The sequence below is a fragment of the Triticum dicoccoides genome, chromosome 5B (assembly GCF_002162155.2).
Source record: "Triticum dicoccoides isolate Atlit2015 ecotype Zavitan chromosome 5B, WEW_v2.0, whole genome shotgun sequence".
Lineage (NCBI taxonomy): Eukaryota > Viridiplantae > Streptophyta > Magnoliopsida > Poales > Poaceae > Triticum > Triticum dicoccoides.
In genome coordinates, this window is record NC_041389.1 from 626,499,092 (window position 1) to 626,516,883 (window position 17,792).

At 44.9% G+C, this 17,792-nt stretch overlaps 1 long non-coding RNA gene across 1 annotated transcript; it reads left to right on the forward strand.

The window, feature by feature from the left end:
* The first annotated feature begins 15,391 nt into the window (after positions 1 to 15,391).
* LOC119306386 lies at positions 15,392 to 17,508 on the forward strand. Its single transcript, XR_005148936.1, has 5 exons — positions 15,392 to 15,948; positions 16,031 to 16,159; positions 16,269 to 16,554; positions 16,650 to 16,805; positions 17,012 to 17,508. It is a non-coding gene; the product is annotated as an uncharacterized LOC119306386 (long non-coding RNA).
* Positions 17,509 to 17,792: the final 284 nt, after the last annotated feature.

Consider the following 17,792-nt stretch of genomic DNA (forward strand, 5'->3'; position numbering starts at 1 on the left):
CTTTAAAAGAAATGCCACAGTCGGGCGTTTGAGCGACACCACATAAAGGGCTTTAAAATAAATGCCACAGTCGGGCGTCTGAGCGACACCACATAAAGGGCTTTAAAAGAAATGCCACAGTCGGGCGTCTGAGCGACACCACATAAAGGGCTTTACAAGAAACAATCATAGTGAATATCCCGGAGGTAGAACCATCCCAGAGATACTCGATGATAACAATAATATCACGGGTTAGTCAACAATAATAATAATCATAATTATCACAAGTCACAAGTAGTAATTCCCGTTCTGGTTTAACAGTTTCACCTCCGAAGACCGACACTAAGACCGACACTTGACCCATCCCAGACTGTAATCCTTAACCATGGACACGGCTATTTGAATAGGTTTAATCTCTGCAGAGGGTGTACTCTTTACGCACGAGTAACGGATTCCTTTAGTCCATCGGGACTAATTCCGTCTACAGTCTTTTTGTTGAAAACACACCTAACTTGCACACACCAGCTTAACTTACACGTGTCTGGAATCACCCACGACACCTGTCAAGCAAACTCTAAGTGGGGAGGCTACAACCTCGCGTAGCATGGGATCAAATTTATATCGCGCGCTCTAAGGGGTGGCCTCCCCTCTCGGTCCCAACCGGAAACACCCATGCCCCCGGACCAGGTGGCCTGCCTACCAGCTACAACCGGTATCTTCCACCCTGGCCTCTCTGTACGGTGTGTGCTAGAAAGAGGTTGACAACTTACTGAACCGTACTCTACTTGCTGTAGAGACGAGTGGTAGTACGAAACAAGTATGGGGGTTACTAGAACAAGACTCGATCTACAGTCGACTCAGGAGGTTTAAGTATTCCCTGCATGATTAGCATAACGAATATATTTCAACCAACAGAGTCACCGCTCATATTACCTTACCATGCCATACCAGACATAACCATCCCGGTGGAGACCGGCGACAAACTCATGCCTACCCAAGGCAGAGGTTTTCCCGGGTTCCTGCCGGTATGCATGCAAGGCACATGAGGATGATTATCATCACAAGTGTGTTCATTTCCAACAGCATGGAAATCAATAACATGCACCCATGCATATGATCATATCACATGAAATAACAAGTTCCTCCAAAGTGAGGTGATGTTATAAACGTGTCATCCAACACACAAAAATATTATGCCGGGGTTCAGAATGCTTGCCTTCAATGTGTGGTAAGGCAGGGTGCACTTCAAAACTTTTGAAAGTTTCTTCTCTCTCTTCAAGGTCCTATTTTAAATAAATTTGAATTAACACACAAGTTCAAAACAGCACAAAAAGTTGTTTTTTAAAAAATTTCAAATAAATCTTAAAATAAACTAGATCAAATTTGAGAGAGGTGGGAAAAAGAATCATTTCATTTGGAGTTGTATTTAAAAAGTTATAGGCAGTCAAAGTTGTGGTCAAAATCTGTTTTTAAAAAAATATATAAAAGAAAACGCTTCAGACGGAATACGTTTTCGGTGTAGGGAAAACGTACCGGGGAGTTGTACGCCTTCACTTAAACACGTGGCGGCGGGGTGGGTCGCTGACAGTGGGTCCAGAGGGCCCACTGGCCAGGTTTGATCGGTCTCCCCCGCCTCCTTCCTCCTTTGGCCGAACAGAGGCGGGGGCTCCGGCGATCGTCGCCGACGATAAGCGGCTCCTCGCGGGGCCCCGAGGGCGGAGATGGATCCGCCACTCCAGGGCGGTCCTCCCGGTGGTCGCCAGGTAGGTGGGGACGGAGGGAGCTGCCGGCGGCGAGCTTCGCGGCGGAGGAGGCTTCGGGTGGATTTGGGGTCCTGGGCTATGGTGGTTCCGGAGCGGTGCTGAGGTGTTGGGCAGCTCCGTAGGGTCGTGGGGAGGGGGATGGAAGCACGGGAGGGTTCTAGGGGCTTCGGCCTTGGCCGTATTTTGCCGGAGCGAGGTGGCGGCCGATCTTGCCGGAGTTGGGGAAGACGGCCCCTCTCTTTCTAACGGACGGCAACGGTGCACTAGGGGTACGGTGTGAGGCTGCTCGTGAGCCTAGGCAGGATCGAGAGGGCTTTATATAGCCCGGCGAGGTCGGTTCCCGTGGCCGCGGATAAGCTTGCCGGCGAACCGCCTCACTGTTTGCGGCAGGGTGACGTGGAGGAGGCTAGCGGGGTCGGGAGGGCGAGTGGATGAGGACGGCCTGTTCACGAGGGCAGCTGGCGAACGGAGGAGGCTCGGGCGGCGCCGACCATGGCAGAGGCGTAATGCGGACGCCGGCGTGCCGCCAAGAGGGCTCTGGTGGTGGCGCTGTAGGACGCCAGGGCGGGCTGGCGTGTTGTGGCGAGAAGGGGAGCGCGTGGCATGGTTCTGCAGTGTGAGCCAAAATAGGGGCGCGACGCGGGGCTGCAGTTGGCGCGCTCTGGGCGCGCCCAGTGCACGCCCACCATCTGTTCGGCGATATGCCGTGGCCTTCTAGGTGGCTTGGTTGGAGCTGGGGATTAGCAGTTCTAGTATAGGGGTAGTTGGGATGCTAGTGGACATGCTAGTTTGATCAGAGGTGCAAGTTCACAGTGCAATGTCAAAATACATGTCAAAGCTGATCATGCCCATAAGGTGTTTGACAAAATGCCACAGGCACCTAGGCTTTTCTTGGAGTGACCAATCCTTCCAAATCAGTGTCTCTTTGGATGCACAAGAGGGTGGTCAGGTTAGTTGGTGAAAAGCACAAACTTGCTAGTGCAAGTTTTGCAGAACTTCAAATCTGGACAGGATGTGAATGGCATGATTTCATGAACAAAAATTATGCCAATGGTTGCATGCTCCTGGACTTAGGGGTTTAGCATGGAGGACTACAAGTAGGGAAAAGAATCTAGGGCCAAAGAGTAAGCAAGAATATGGTTCCTGTACAAACCATCGTGTTGGACCAGAATGGGGATGAGGTTGTTTTACTCAAAAATTTCAAAGAACATCCTTGGATTTTTGCATATAATGGAATTATATGCTGCTACTGACATCCCATAATTTTGGTGGAAGCTAGAAACAAATATTTAAAAGGGTTGTAGTGCAAAATTGTCCACTGGACCAGAGAAGAAAAACATGTGTAGCACTCAAAATATGCAATGAATGAAATATATTATTGCACAAAAGTGATTTAGAGACATCAAAAGACATCCCCAAATTTTGGTTGGATTTTTAGGTAAATATATCAAATGGTTGTAGTACAAAAAGATCTCCAAAATTTAAAACAACTCATTTTAATGAATAAAGTTCAGGGTGAAATAATTTTATAAATAAATCTCCTGATTGAGAGATGTTTTTAATGAGAGGGCATATAAGTCCAATAAGTTTTGGAAGGATCCACTTGGGAAAAACTCCTTAATATTGAAGGAAAAGTTTTGAAATCAACAGAGATATTCTTGCAGGCAAAATTTTTAAACTCTTGGCAAAATTTTAATAACAAAAACCTGGTTAAATTTTTGGGGTGTTACACAACACCTTGATTCTTCCGGTGCCTTCCTTGCTTGCGTACAATTTCCTCGAATTGCTTACTCCCGGCAAGGCTCTTGTAAACACCTTTCTCTATAATTCCCTTAAATAAGTTATTTTCTTGCTCAAGTGTAACTTGGCTAAGAGAATCATTAGTGGAATCAAGAGAACTACTAGAAGCAACAATATTGGATTTGACATTATTATTGTTACTACCAGAGGAAGTTTCTTTCTTGTACTTGTTACTAGACTTGACTTGAGGCATATAAGTAGATAAGAGTAAACGCTTGGCAATGTAAGAAGAACTTTTCTTGCGAAGATCATCATTGATTGCTTTTAAGAACTCATGCTCTTTCTCAAGATTGAGCTTTTCAAAGCGTAACTTCTCATGAGCCCTTAAAAGTTCTCGATGATCTTTGTTGATAGTTTCATGAGCTAACGTAAGAGAGTTTAATTCTTTAGTTAGAAGCTCAATCTTCTCCTTATCATTGTCATTCGTTTTAGCATGATTAGCATGATTAATTGACGTTTCATCATAGTATTCATCACTAGAGTTGTCAACAAGTAAATCATCATCCACAAGCAAGTCATCTTCATCACTATTGAAATCAACATACTCGGGATGTGTTACCTTTGGACCTTTGGCCATGAAGCATCTTCCAACACCTTTATTTGGTGAATCAAATATGTCGTAGGAGTTGGTTGATACAAGTGCTAGACCGGTAACACCTTCATCTTGAGTATATTCGGAGTCAGAGTGATAGCTTCTCTCGGAGTGATTGTCGGAGTCGGAGCCGGATACCCATTCACCAACATGAGCTTGATGTCTTCGTTTTGTGTAGCTCCTTGATGACTTGTCCTTCCTTTCTGAATCCTTGCTTCTCCGTGAGGGTCTTCATTCATAACGATCATCTCTACTCCTCCTCTCTCTTGGTGGTGATTCTTCTCTTTTGCTCCTTCTTCTTGGAGAATATTCTCTTCTTTTGTAGGGTGCCGTACACTCATTGGAGTAGTGTCCGGGTCTCCCACAATTGTAGCAATTGCGCTCTCGACTAGAAGATCTCTTGTCATTGTAAGACCTTGATTTGGAGCTTCTTTCTTTGCTTCTACTCTTGTAGAATTTGTTGAAGTTCTTCAGCATTAAGCTCAATTCTTCATTGAAGGTTGGTTTCTCACTTGATGATGTGGGAGCTTCACTTGAGGCTTTGTAAGCACCACTTGACTTGTTGTGAAGTTCCTCCTTATCCTTGAGTGACATCTCATGAGCAACAATCCTTCCAATAACTTCCGTTGGCTTGAGATCTTTGTAGTTTGGCATCATTTGAATCAATGTGCACACGGTATCATACTTTCCATCCAATGCTCTTAAGATCTTCTTGATGATGAATTTGTCGGTCATCTCTTCACTCCCTAAGCCTGCAATCTCATTTGTGATAAGAGCAAGCCTAGAGTACATTTCAGCGACACCTTCACCATCCTTCATTTTGAACTTGTCAAGCTGACTCATCCAACTTGGATTCCTTGACGGACTCGGTACCTTCATGCATATCAATCAAATATCCCAAATTTCCTTTGCATTCTCAAGACGGCTGATTTTGTTGAATTCTTCGGGGCACAATCCGTTGAAGATGATATCACAAGCTTGAGCATTGTATTGCAGCATCTTCAATTCTTCCGCATTAGCTTCACGGTTTGATTCTCTCCCATCGAAGAATTCACCTTGCAAGCCAATACAAATAATTGCCCAAACGGCGGGGTTATGTCCAAGAATATGCATTTTCATCTTATGCTTCCAACTAGCAAAATTTGTACCATCAAAGTAAGGACCTCTACGGTGATAATTTCCCTCGCTAGACGCCATACTCTCCTAGGTTGTGAAACCAAGGCTATGACCACCAAAAGCTATGGAAATCAAAGAAAATGGAGACCAAAGCTATGATACCACTGGTAGGACCTTGAAGTATGTCTAGAGGGGGGGTGATTAGACTACTTGACCAATAAAAACTTAACCTTTTCCCAATTTTAGAGTTTGGCAGATTTTAGCTACTTTAGGACAAGTCAAGCAATCATCACACAATTCAAGCAAGCATGCAAAGAGTATATAGGCAGTGGAAATTAAAGCATGCAACTTGCAAGAAAGTAAAGTGAAGGGTTTGGAGGATTCAAATGCAATTGGAGACACAGATGTTTTTGGCGTGGTTCCGATAGGTGGTGCTATCGTACATCCACGCTGATGGAGACTTCAACCCACAAAGGGTAACGGCTGCGCGAGTCCATGGAGGGCTCCACCCAAGAAGGGTCCACGAAGAAGCAACCTTGTCTATCCCACCATGGCCGTCGCCCACGAAGGACTTGCCTCACTAGCGGTAGATCTTCATGAAGTAGGCGATCTCCTTGCCCTTACAAACTCCTTGGTTCAACTCCACAATCTTGTCAGAGGCTCCCAAGTGACACCTAGCCAATCTAGGAGACACCATTCTCCAAGAATTAACAAATGGTGCGTTGATGATGAACTCCTTGCTCTTGTGCTTCAAATGATAGTCTCCCCAACACTCAACTCTCTCTCAATGGGTTTGGATCTGGTGGAAAGAATATTTGAGTGGAAAGCAACTTGGGAAGGCTAGAGATCAAGATTCATATGGTAGGAATGGAATATCTTGGTCTCAACACATGAGTAGGTGGTTCTCTCTCAGAAATGGTAAGTTGGAAGTGTATGTTCATTCTGATGGCTCTCTCCACGAAAGAAGAGGAGGTGGAGGGGTATATATAGCCTCCACACAAAATCTAACCGTTACACACAATTTACCAAACTCGGTGGGAATGAATTGTTAAACTCGGTTGAACCGATTTAGTAAACCTAGTGACCGTTAGTGAATTTCGGTGGGACCGACATCTCGGTGAGACCGATTCAGTTAGGGTTAGGGCATAACGTAATCTCGGTAAGACCGATTACACAAACTCGATGAGACCGATTTGGTAATAAGCTTTCCAGAGAGTTGGTCAGGTAAACTCGGTGGGACCAATTTGCTCTTTTCGGTGAGACCGAAATGTTACAAAAAGGAAACAGAGAGTTTACATTGCAATCTTGGTGGGACCGATCGCTCACTTCGGTTAGACCAAAACGTTACAAAGGGAAACAGAGAGATTGCAACCCCATCTCCGTGAGACCGAGATCCCTATCGGTAAGACCGATTTGCTTAGGGTTTGTGGCAGTGGCTATGACTTTTGGAATCGGTGGCGCCGGATAGGAAGTTTCGGTGTGACCGATTTTGGCTTTGGGTTTACGACATATGTGGATGTGGGAAAGTAGTTGAGGGTTTTTGGAGCATATCACTAAGCACATTGAAGCAAGAGGCTCATTAAGCAACACCTCATCCCTCCTTGATAGTATTGGCTTTTCCTATAGATCAATGTGATCTTGGATCACTAAAATGTAAAATGAAGAGTCTTGAGCTTTTGAGATTGAGCCAATCCTTTGTCCTTAGTATTTTGAGGGATCCACTTTCATCATCCATGCCATGCCATTCATTGAGCTTTCCTGAAATAATATTCTTGGAATAGTATTAGCTCAATGAGCTATATGTTGTTATTAATTACCAAAACCACCTAGGGATAGTTGCACTTTCAAGAAGGACCGATTTGGAAACTCAGGATGAGGTAACTTGTGTTAATACCTCTGCTATCTTCAAGAATGCTTGGTGGCAGTATCGGAATTACTTGAAGAAAACGTACTTCACCAGCAAAGAAACTCATCAAATTCCCTTACGTTCTCCTGAGACACATTTACTGGATCATGACTGGGAACGCCTTGTTCTGCACTGGTCCCGAACCAAGAATGTGGTAAGGTCTATGAGCTCATTTTCTATTTTAAGTATTTTATTCTTGCGTCTTACTGTATTCTGTTCATGTAGAACAAGTGCCTAAACCTGAAGAACAACTGTTCTAATTTAAGATTCCATTGCTATCATAGTTCAAAAAAGCGCTAGGCGTTAATTGTGCGTTTTGCCACCGCCTTGCGCTTTACTGACCAAAGCGCATGCTTATGCGCAGTTATGCACAGATTATGCGTAGTTATGCGCAATGCGTTTTGCCAACGCCTAGAGCCTAGGCGCGCTTAAGCGCTCGATTGCTTTGCTCTTGTGTCACTTTATTTACTCATACAAACTTATTTTTAAATTGAAGGATCCAATCAAAACTCCAATGGGACAGCAGGTATGTTCACACATGTTTCTTTAACAGGTTTGCTCTTATCAATAGCTCTGTTGATTTCAATTTCAATTGCGTATACAGTTGAATTTAATATCATGCACATTACTAGCATCACAACGGAGCCAATAGTGTTGTTGTACATGTAGACCCTTGGTACCCATCTGAAATCTTGTTGTGCCGTGTAGTTTCCCACGCTTTGTATTCTTTCACTACTGCTTTGTCTTGAACTGATATGGTTTGAACCGTGTCTCTATTTTGATTTGGCAAGGCAATGCAGTGACCATAGGACATAGATATATGTTTGTTTGATGCTTTTATTATGTACTAGTACTTGGCAATAGAAACTTGGTAGTTTAATCCTGTCCACCTTACTAATGAACTGGTTCACCGAAATGAGTTTCATATACTAGTACATGCTAAACTTGTTATGTGTCTGCTTGTTTCTTCTTTTAGAATGCTGACAGAACATTTGAAAAGAGTGCCTTATTAAGCAATGGTAAAGGAAGTAATGCAGATAAGGTTCGACACATCCTTGTTGGTCTCCAACAAAGCTGATAAAACAGCTAAGGAAGACTATCTTGAAGACAGCGAGACAACCCCAAAGTCCTGTCTTGGTTTAGTGTTCGAGTTACTGGCCACTACCGCTTGCACAAGCTATTCAAACTCACTGTCTGAATCAGTTCGGTTTCTTGAGTCTAAACTACAAGCTGAAAGACATCGATCAGCTGTGCTGCGACGAGAAGCGGAAGGACTGCGGAAGTCCGTGGAGCATTCAGATGCATACTTTCTAGTGCAACAACAAGCGTTGGAGGATTTTAGCGCCAAACAGAACAAAGCTAATCAGCTTGCTAAGCTTATTGCCAGCATGGTGGATACCCAGGATAACGTTTCCTGAGCTCTTCTGAAGTTGTTTCAGTTATGCTTTTGTTTTGCTGCCGCGTTTATTTGCACTAGTGGCCAATTTTGACGGCCAGTGTATGTAATATGCTGCTTTGTTCCCTATATTTGCACCGGTGGCGAACTTTGATGCCCAGTGGATGTAATATGTGTAATAGCGGTAATAGGCTAGCCTTAATTGCTTGCTTATTTATTTCCTTATTGTCTTGTTTAGTTGTTTGCTTGTAGTCACTACATTTCTTTTTCTATGTTTTTCTAGTGGCCACAATAGCCTATTTTTGGTAACTAGGCCAAAATAATCATGGCAACACACGGACTGTTGTTACATGGGCCTCCTGCAGGCCGTATGATCCATTGGCCTTCTATACGGGCCGCGGGATCCATCGACCTTCTATACGGGCCTTAGGGTCCATGGGCCTTCTACGGGCCGTAGGGGCCATGGGCCTTCTACGGGCCGTAGATCCATGGGCCTTCTACGGGCTGTACTATCCATGGGCCTTATACGGACCGTAGGATTCATGGGGCTTCTACGGGGCGTATCATCATTTCGCCAATCATGGGCCATACTATTCGTGGACCATAACGGGCCGTTAATAGGCCGTATTTGATAACTCTATGAAAACAGCCCAACGGGTTTTTTTTGACAAGAAAACGAACCAATGTATTAACAGTCCGCAAACGGGCCGACTGTAACGACGGGCTGAATTTGGCCCACAAGCAGAAAATGACAGTAACGGGCCGTATGTAACCGAATGGTGCAAATGAGCCCAAGAATCAATGGGCCCTGAGAAAGCCGAAAGATAACTTGGGCTGGAAACGGCCCAATGGAATAACGGGCCGTTGGGTATAAAGTGATACACTGTTCATTACGGGCCAGTTTCACCACAGGCCGTTAATGGGCCAAGAGTTACAAAGGTCCTCATATGGGTCGAAAGAAGTCATGGGCCACACATGGGCCGGAAGTTAAAACGGACTGAATCATATTGGACGGCCCAGATGACGCTACTAGGCCTAATTCGGATAGGGTATAACGGGCCCTGGGTTAGCGGCTTATAAATGGGCCATATGCGAACAGGCTGTTAACAGGCTTTTCGAGGGCCGGGCCGCCACCTTTTGACCAAGTCAAACGGGCCGGCCTTTTCACAGGAATGGGCCTCTGTTGGGCCGTGCCACGTGTCGCCGTATCATAGGCGACTTTGGTCCAATAAACGGATGACATCTGTCCCAACAGTGAGCCGACACGTGTTTCCTCCAGCCAATGATGATTTTACACGTGGAGAATCCCCATTGGTCGGGGCTGTTAACGGGTTATCGGATCCAAAACCCGACCCGATAGCTTACCGGCGTTCCGTTACGGTGGATGCCACGTGTCGGTCACCCTTGACGAAATCACTTCTGTGATGCGCGATTTATCATCATGGAAGTGGACACTTCCGTGATGATAATTTTGGTAATGTCATGGAACACTTCTACGACAGCACAGGTATGGCTATCTTGATTCTGTCATAAATTTGTCATGGATGTACATGCATGACAAAAACGCGACCTACTGTGACAAACACGTATCATCACGAAAGTGTATTTTTTTGTATTGCTATCTCGTGGCTTCCTCGACGCTTCCCTGGCTTGCACTCCAAGTTCCCGGTATAGCTTCTGTTCCAAAAATAACTTTTCCGAAGGTTTCATTCCGTTTGGACTCCGTTTGATATTCCTTTTCTTCGAAACACTAAAATAGGCAAGAAACAGCAATATGGGCTGGGCCTTGATACGTCTCCAACGTATCTATAATTTTTTATTGTTCCATGCTATTATATTACCCCTTTTTGATGTTTATGGGCTTTATTTTACACATTTATATCATTTTTGGGACTAACCTACTAACCGGAGGCCCAGCCCGTATTGCTGTTTTTTTTTGACTATTTCAGTATTTCGAAGAAAAGGAATATCAAACGGAGTCCAAACGGAATGAAACCTTCGGGAGCGTGATTTTTGGAACGAACGTGATCCAGAGGACTTGGAGTGCAAGTCAAGAAGCAATCGAGGCAGCCAGGAGATAGGAGGGCGCGCCCACCCCTGTCTCCTAGGCCCCACGAGCGGCCACCGACGTACTTCTTCCTCCTATATGTAGCTACGTACCCCGAAAATATCCAGGGAGACAACGAAAAACAATTTCCACCGCCGTAACCTTCTGTATCCACGAGATACCATCTTGGAGCTTTCGTCGGCGCTCCGCTGGAGGGGGAATCGACCATGGAGGGATTCTACATCAACTCCATAGCCCCTCCGATGAGTTGTGAGTAGTTTACCACAGACCTTTGGGTCCATAGTTATTAGCTAGATGGCTTCTTCTCTCTTTTTGGATCTCAATACAATGTTCTCCCCCTCTCTTGTGGAGATCTATTCGATGTAAACTCTTTTTGCGGTGTGTTTGTCGAGATCCGATGAATTATAGGTTTATGATCAAGTTTATCTATGAGAAATATTTGACTCTTCTCTGAATTCTTTTATGTATGATTGAGTTATCTTTGCAAGTCTCTTCGAATTATCAGTTTGGTCTGGCCTACTAGATTGATCTTTCTTGCCATGGGAGAAGTGCTTAGCTTTGTGTTCAATCTTGCGGTGTCCTTACCCAGTGACAGAAAGGGTTGCAAGGCACATATTGTATTGTTGCCATCGAGGATAAAAAGATGGGGTTTATATCATATTGCATGAATTTATCCCTCTACATCATGTCATCTTTCTTAATGCGTTACTCTGTTCTTATGAACTTAATACTCTAGATGCATGCCGGATAGCGGTCGATGTGTGGAGTAATAGTAGTAGATGCAGGCAGGAGTCGGTCTACTTGTCGCGGATGTGATGCCTATATACACGATCATGCCTAGATAATCTCATAATTATTCGTTTTTCTATCAATTGCTCGACAGTAATTCGTTCACCCACCGTGCTACTTATGCTATCTTGAGAGAAGCCACTAGTGAAACTTATGGCCCCCGGGTCTATCTTTTATCATATAAGCTTTCAATCTACTTTTATTTGCATCTTTACTTTTTGCATCTATATTATAAAATACCAAAAATATATTTATCTTATCATACTATCTCTATCAGATCTCACTTTTGCAAGTGGCCGTGAAGGGATTGACAACCCCTTTATTGCGTTGGTTGCGAGTTCTTTGTTTGTTTGTGTAGGTGTGTGGGACTTTTGAGGAGCCTTCTACTGGATTGATACCTTGGTTCTCAAAAACTGAGGGAAATACTTACGCTACTATTGCTGCATCACCCTTTCCTGTTCAAGGAAAACCAATGCAAGCTCAAGACGTAGCAGGCCTCCGGTTAGTAGGTTAGTCCCAAAAATCTCTACTATCTAAAAGAAACGTAGTGTTCCGTTTCCCCTCTTACGTTCGTCAAGCCTCTCGTACGACCCCTCGCGCACCGATTTTTTTTCCTCCCGTTCTGACCCACCTATCGTCCCACTCGATTTTCTTTCCCCCTACCGGTTTTCTCCCTCCTCTGGCTTGCATCTCACGCCGGCGTCCAGCGCCACCGATGCCGATCTCCAGCCTTCGTCCGGTAACCCCTCCCGCGCGCCCTATCTCTCTTCTTCTCCCTTCTCCCTTCCCGACCTCTCTCTCAAAAATCTTGCCTCAGGCCCATGGATCCCGATGTGGAGCTCCACTGCTGCCCGATCTGACGTGGGAGCGGCCAGATCCATGCGTCTCCGCCTTGCTCCGCGCGCCTCCATGGTCCGCCGTCTTCTCGAGTGCCGGTGCCGCGCTCAGCCGCCGCCGTCCCATGCCATGGTTGCCTCCCTCCAGAACGACCTGCCATGGCCGCCTCCCTGCCTCTCCCGCAAGTGGGCCTCTACACGACCAGATCCGTTCCGCTGCGCCTCGCTCCGCGCGCCATGATGGTCCTCCGTCTTCTCGAGCGCCGGCGCCGCGCACAGCCGCCGCCGTCCCATGCCATGGTCGCCTTCCTCCAGAACGCCGTGCCATGGCCGCCTCCCTGCCTCTCCTGCAAGTGGGCCTCTGCGCCCCCGGCCTAGCAGATTAATGGAGGGCACTGCCGACGTCGGGACATGCCTCGGTTCACCTGCTTCCTGATGTCCAATTATTTTTGTTGTTGCTATATTCAACCTCATCTCTGAAAGCCTACACCTTCCCGTGTTGTTGCTATATTCACGAGTTTGACAGGAGAAGGGACTGGAGGCATACAGTAGGCAGAACAGTGAAACAAAACTCAGCTTCAATTAATCGACATGGTACCTTGCTCTCACCTTTTCTCCATATCTGTACAATACATCTATCTACTTTACCTGCCGCTCACGCCCAGAACAGATGCATCAGTTAGCCTTCAATCTTCTTGTTTTTGGGGAGATCTATGATCTTATTTGGATGGCTATGTAGGTGTTCGCAAATGGAAAGTCGTTCCTGCTGGTACAGTTCATTGGTTCAAGTCCGACACTGAGCTCACAATGGACGTTGAGTTGGTGGACACATGGACAATAAGCCCATGAAACTCCAGAAGTCCAGATTTGGATACAGTATTTCCCTTTCTATCTAAAATCTACCATAGAAATTTGTACTAGCTGCATATACATCAAAAGAGGTGGCACACTTGAAACTACTTCAGGAACAGTTTACTTGTCAAAGGCAAATAACCATCTTCAGTGGTCGTTACATTAAACCTAGGACGAGATGCATACAGAGTTCTGTTATGGCTACTACGATACAGATGTCAACGCAAAGTATTTCCTCTTTTCTATGAAAAGGTTTACATTATAAGGATAATCGAGTATAATAATATGGATGAAAATATTGCTCTCCTGCTAGGTCTTAGAAGTTAGAATCCACAAAGTTAGGTTAATTATAGTAATTATGACCCCACTTATGCCTTCTCTTTACGCATTAAGATGTGTCGCTCCTTTAAAAAAAATAAGATATTGATTCTTGTGTTTTGAAGTCTTGGATGTGACTAATTGCATGACATGCCGATATCTGGCAAGCCTGGTGTGTTCTGTTTTCTCACACCCGCCGCCGTCGCACAAGGTGATTGTTGGACGTGAGCGAGCTTCAGGAGCACTTCCTACAGGTTTTCGGCCGTTCACAAGTACTTCCTTTCAAGCCGAATGGGCTCTTTAGTAAGATGCATCATCTTTTTTGAATGGAACAAGATTGGCCATATTGTTTTAAGTGAAAAAGATTCATTATGATCTACCCATTACTTGATTTGAAGTTTTCAACTGCTAGATGTAGGAGGAGGCAGTAGTGGCTGGAATCTTGGTGCTAAATGACACATACTGTCCTCACCCGATTTCTAAGAGGAAAAAACCCAAAGAACAAATACTCATTTAAACATTTTTTGACTCAGTGCTCCATGAGCATTTTATCTATCATTTGTTTTAAAATTTTGAGTTTTCAGGTCTAAAATGGTTCATCCCCTTTTGTTTGCCTGCAGTATGTTTGTCCAGCAGAGGATGCTCTTCAGTGGAAAATTCTGAAACCTTATTCAGCTTTGATGTATAGCTGGCACAGTTTGTTAATAATCTCTATGAACATTTGTACAAATGGTGAGATAAAAGTTCTTTTATAACCATGGAATCATGACATGGAATGTATTATTGGTTTATTGTTTCTCCTGATTGTATTCAAGATGTTGTACTGGCGGACAATGCCATGAACTAAATAATAACAAGGCATCAATTTCCTTTAAAAAAATATGTTATCTTATAGCAGGTGCATCGTATTAAAGATACATATTTCATGCAATTAATGTTGGACCACTAGAATACTTATGTTCCCGTTGCAACGTACGGGCAATTTCCTAGTAATATAAAAGTGTATAATAAAGCCCATAATAATTTAAAGCACATAATAATATAGCATGAATGCTTCTTCTACTACCCCTATAAAAGAAAAGAGAGGGCGAAGAACCAATTCATCTTATCCGTCTAATCCTAAAATATAACGATCAAGATCTTTCTAATGTTTAGCATCAAACACAGTCAGAGTAACCCACGATGGATCTCCCGTCAAACAAAAAAAAACTCCCACGATCGATCCGGTTGGTACCGCTTCGCCCCCGCACGGCCGCACCTCGCCCACCTCTTCCCTCAGCCTTCCGCGCAAGCCACCGCGTCGACCGCCTTGCCGTCCACGTGCCACGCGCCGGCCGGACCGCCGCGCCGTTCAGCGCCTGCGCCGCCTGGGCCGCCACGCCGTCCACGCTCCAGGCACCCGGACCGCCGCGCCGTCCAGCACCTGCGCCGCCCGCGCCATCGCGCCGTCCACGCTCTAGGCACCCGGATTGCCGCGCCGTCCAGCGCCCGCGCCTTCCACGCTCCAGGCACCCGGACCGCTGCGCCTTCCAGCGCCTGCGCCGCCCGGGCCGCCGCGCCGTCCACGCTCCAGGCGCCCGGACCGCCGCGCCGTCCACGAGCCGTCCGGGCCGCCGCGTACATGCGCTGCCAGGACACAGCCCACGCCGGACCTCCACGCTGCAGGTGCTTTGCTCTCACATACTTCCTGCTTGCAGTCACAATTCTTCTAATTTCTGCTGGTGTTTCTGCTTCTGTCAATTCTAGGCTCGTCAGTTCTAGGCTTGCTTCATAGAGTGCCACGGTTAAAACAGATGCAAATATATGTATTTCTCGAATTCCAATCCTGCACTTTATCTATGTTGCTTTCTCTGAACTCTGTAGTCGCACATTGCACATGTTGTTCCAACATCTGATTATTGCATATGCTTCTTCACCTCTTTCTGTACTTTGTTGATCCTTCTTAACATTTATGTTTTTCTTATAAGATGACGAAGAGAAAACCAGACAAAGTTTCACGAATGCAAATGTCGCTACTAATAGTCAACAAGCAAGAAAGAATACATGGTATGCCCAACTGTCTGATGAGAAGAGAGCAGCATTCCTCGAAAAACGTCGTATGTCCCGACAAGAAAAGAAGGCTCAGTGTCTAGATGTTGTTACTGGTCAACTAACACCTGAGGCACATGCTTCGTTAGGATCCAAGGAGTGTACCCCTTTGAGCAACATAACCAACACACACACACAAATGATATGTTCATACTCTGCATATCATAATTATTGAATGACCATTTACTCATTTTGCTTGGACGTCCGACTCCTGTGTTGTGTCAGATGCAAGATGTACAGGGGACTCCATGACTACTGTTCGACATTCCTAAGATGTTAATGTTGAGCGAAAAAGGACTGGCCATAATCGGTATGCTCGACTAACAGACGAACAAAGAGCAGAACACTTGCATAAGCTCCGGTTGGCTCGCCTACAAAAAAAAAGTTGTAGCTGACAGTGTTACTGTTGAATTACCACACAGCTCGTACTCCTGATCTTCACCTGGTAATACCACCTTCAAATACCACTGTATTAATGACACATCTTCATTTGGGTTTATGAGTTTGTCTGTTCTTCTTCAAAACAGGTTCAGCCTCTACGGTACCAATCTCCAAGAGTAGTACTTGTCTTCCGGTGGCACGGCACAAAGCGACGACTGCAACCGGCACTGCGAGTGTCAAAAAACGCCAACCATCTGTCGGGGAAGCGTCACCTGGTCAGAGCACCAACATTTGTTTTCAGTTCAAACAAACTTGCAAAGTCACATAAATTGTGGACTGAAGCCGGAATGCTTATCATCACATATGTTTCTACATCAACTGTAGGTATCACACATTATGGATCGTCACAATCCAGTATCACCCGTGTGTCCGTGTGGGACACACGCTAGTTGGAGAGCCAAATACAGGGAGGACGTTTCTGAAGATTGGCTGCACAGGAATCCAACTTACGTACGGGGAGCGAGGTCGGCTGAACACAATAGTAACGTCTTACGGACTGGGGCAATGTGGGCTGAACATAAAAGTAATGTCTTACAGACTGGATGAGAGCACGGACAATATGACTTTGTGCCCACGAGTTTTATCTTCGGTCCGTCCATTGAACGACAAGGTATGCTGAAACTTACTAGCAATTATTCAGCCTGTTATATTACAGCACGATGTCCTTTCGACATGACATGGAGACTTCTACTTTATGTTATATAGATTCAGCTGCCCGCTACGAGAAGGAGCGCATTCGTAAGAGAACGAAATACTCGGAAATGAGCATGGACCAGAGAGATGCCTTATTATATCGGGTTCGCGAGTACAAGAAAAGAAAGCGGACAACTTATGCCTCATCCGACAAGTACGACCATGCTGGTAAGACATCTAGATCCGTATGCCAGTCACCATGCACACCTACCATACAAAACAACCATATATGTATTTAACTGTCTGATTGAACTGCATAGTATTGTTTGATGGGGATCTTAAACGCATAAGCCACTTGATATTCACACTGAAATGCTATTATACATTTGACAACTTTGTCTACTATCTTGGGTTGGTTTTCTTATGTATTCTAGGAGTGTCCAACATTGACGGGGACTCTGATTTATCCGGAATTTTCGAGCCAATGAGACCGGATGCTGAAATTGAAGGTGTGTTGTCTTCCCTCCCATAATGGTACCCACATTCATTATATTTAGCTGATTCAATCATTGTGTTCCCATAGAAACATGGACACCTCCCAAGATGTAATATAATGTGAGGCCTAATTAAGTGTAGGTCTGATTATTTGGTTTTTGAACATGTGGAGTACCCATGATGGGTGAGCCTTCGATCGAGCTCATGTGTGAGGCTAATCTATTGTAAGCCTTCATCGACTTCAGTTCACCATATGTTATTTCATTTGTCAACAGAGCGGGGATTCAGCTTGAAAAATATCACACTCAGGCTTAAAAGTATCAGTTGTCAAACACTATATTACCTCAGTGAATTGCCATCGAATTGTACAATTCTTTCCTTGTCTGTTTATAAGAGGATTTGTAAGATATTTTTCATTCAACCTTTTTAGCGCTAACGGGGGAAAACTGGAGAGTGCTCTCACTAAATGAGAACAAAAATGATTTTTGTAAAAAATAGTAAATAATGAGTGTGTGCTCTTGATATTTTTTTTCAGCCTACCTGAATCGAGGAAGACTGGCCATAAATTAATACGTTTTTTTGCTTGTATCATTCACGGACATGAAAACATAGAAATGAAATGTATATGGTCGCTCAACCTATACTTGATAATCTTTTTACCCAAAGAAAACTGTGTCGTGATTTATAAACTAAATGAAAATATTATCGCCTGTGTGCTCA